Source organism: Triticum aestivum, chromosome 5A (genome assembly GCF_018294505.1).
Source record: "Triticum aestivum cultivar Chinese Spring chromosome 5A, IWGSC CS RefSeq v2.1, whole genome shotgun sequence".
Lineage (NCBI taxonomy): Eukaryota > Viridiplantae > Streptophyta > Magnoliopsida > Poales > Poaceae > Triticum > Triticum aestivum.
Window position 1 is genome coordinate 212,902,359 of NC_057806.1, and position 2,962 is coordinate 212,905,320.

Here is a 2,962-nt window from a genome sequence, read left to right on the forward strand (position 1 = left end):
TCCCCAACAGTTGCAGCTATGGCGAACTTTTTATCTAAACAAAACCCCCAAAGTCTAAATGACGCCCTAAGGGCTGTATATATGGAGGAAGAGGGGGGGGGGGGATTTCGTGGCCCTTGGAGGAGGGGTCCGAAACCAACCCTAACTCTTGTTTCCCCACACATACGGACTCTAAAAACAGCCTATACTTAAGTATTTCAAAAATACATGGGCCTGGCCCAATAATAAGGTGACGCAGCACCTAAAATAGCCTCTGGACGAAATTTATTAAGTGGCATCTTGTATATTTCGTCCAAGGCTTCATGCACTCCTTATGGTGGCTTCAAAGTCCTGAAATCATCACTTGTATCTCTGTTCTTGATCCCCTTGCGCATGCCATCATCTCCATGCTTGAACTCGCTCCAAGGTTCATCTTTCTTGTCCAAGCTAGGCCCTTCATTTGTAAGCAAAACAAATGTATCCAATTTAGGCAGCATCATATTCTGATGAACATTAGAATCGTTACCAAGAAACGAAAGTACCTGATAATTCAATTGGCATGCGCGAGCTCTAGTAATTGGTCCAGTATGTATAGCAGCAGGGGCTGTGGGTGTAACAATGGTATTGATGTCCTCATCACACCGCATCGTTTGATTGACAGGTTTGTATCCCTTCAGTATATTAGAACTATGTTCGGCCAGCGCACATGGGATTCCTAGCATATCCGAGGGGTTCTAGGGGAATATGTCCCAATTCTCGCTCAAGAACGCGTGCAATGCTGCATCGACCGTCGGATCCGGCCGTGCCCCAATGGAAGCTCTCTTCTTCGGGTCCGTCGTGTGAACTTGAAATTTGACTATCTCGTTTGCTGGCTTAAAGGAAGTGGATTTAGGCCTTTTATCAAGAATTACGTCGTCTCTATCCACTATGGAACGCAGAGCGGTGAGCTCTTCGGCCTCCAGGTCTTCGGATAGTGCCTCGAGGACCAGGGATGCGGTTTATTTTCGTCACGGAGTGCTATGTCCGGATCACTAGTGATAGTACACCGTTGGGCCCGGGCATTTTGAGCTTCATGTACCCATAATGAGGTATGGCTTGACAGCGTGCGAATGTGTCTCGCCCCAACAGGGCATGATATCCGCTGTTGAAAGGAGCCACCTGGAAGATTATCTTTTCGGACCTATAGTTCTCTGGTGTGCCAAATACCACGTCGAGTTTAATTTCCTCCGAGCATCTTGCTTCCCAACTAGGGATAATTCCTCGAAAGGTTGTATTACTCTACTCAATGCGACTCCTGTCCATTTGCATTTTATTGAGCGCGTCTTCGTAGATGAGGTTCAGTCCACTGCCGTCGTCCATGAGCACTTTAGTGAGGCGAAAACCGTCTATAATTGGGTTTAAAACCAAAGCGGCTGGTGCTCGGACTGATTGGGCCCTTGGCTCATCACTGGCGTTAAAGGTTATCGCCATATCGTTCCAAGGATTTATTGCACCTACGTGATTGACTTCGGCGAGGTTGCGGAGCGTCCTTTTACGTCGGTTGTTTGAAGGAAAGGTCTGAAGACCGTAAACACATTGAAGTCGTTATCCTCGGGGGAATGCCTTGCCAGAGTTGTGTTGGTGAGAATAGCCTCCCTGCTTTTAGCCACCTACCAGAGTATCCAACATGCCCAAAGGCTATGAGTTGGTTCGGAGTTCGGCATCGCGTGTATCTGACAGGGCTTGTCGAGCCATTCATCAAGAACAGTTCTGTGTACCGGTAAGGGCTTAATTTTTCTTTTCGGGGAGTAATGATTAGGTGCCCCATAAGGGTGCATCCGTTTTGTCCGGCCGGTGGGTGGCTTAAAGGTGGTGGTTCCCACCGAGCTGTCTGGGCTTTCCAGGCGCTTTCCATTGCGCAATATTTCTATACTATGTGTGCCAAATCTGGAAAGTGTAGTATGTGGCGCCGATTGAGGGCATTGAGGATCCCCTCGTCCGTACAGTTGTGGCAAAAGACTGATACCGCATCATCATCGCAACAATTATTGATCTTGTTTTTAACAAGTAGGAATCTAGCCCAAAAGTGATGGAATGTTTCCTGAGGTTGCTATTGTATATACATTAAATTGCATATGTCCAGGGGACCGGAATTGCTTGGAGAGTATTGATTGTGGTGGGTGGGTTTAAATCCAAATCCTGACCCACTGTGGAATCCGGATTTTGAAAAATTTCTGAGGTCATCGGCCCAGGATCCGGAGTGTCCTGGGGTTTTTAGACTCAACACCTAATTCTATGTTCGGAGGATAGATGATCTCTTCCCGGGGATGAGTGTCCGGCTCGTAGGGCTCGGGGATCCGAACATAGTTTGTTTTCAGCATAGGAGGAGCGGTATCCTCAACTTGTTCTTCCACGACAGTCACTAGGTGGGTGACAGGTGGAGACCTGATTTCCCTCAAATTGTAATCTGTTGCAACCCCTAGGGCGGCGATGTGATCTAGCAGTTCGTTTAAAGACGAGACATCTGTCGGATCCAACTTATCGACGGTTTTAGGGTTGATGCGGAGATGATTTTTGGCAACCCAGGGGACCGCCTTGGGCTTAATGGCCGGGCGGGCGCCTATGGTGAAATTGCCGATCTGGAGGATCTGCCCAGGAACCAGGGCTCTTCCAGAGGTGATTTTGTCATTGATGACGAGGCGGGCCATTGATCCTTCTGTCGACGACACGGAGGAACTCTCAATGAAAGCACCAATGTCGGTGTCAAAACCGACAGATCTCGGGTAGGGGGTCCCGAACTGTGTGTCTAAGGATCGAAGGTAACAGGAGGCAGGGGACACGATGTTTACCCAGGTTTGGGCCCTCTTGATGGAGGTAAAACCCTATGTCCTGCTTGATTGACTTTGATGAGTATAGGGGTTACAAGAGTTGATCTACCTCGAGAACGTAATGGCTAAACCCTGGATGTCTAGCCTGTATGATTATGATTGCCTCTATGGACTAA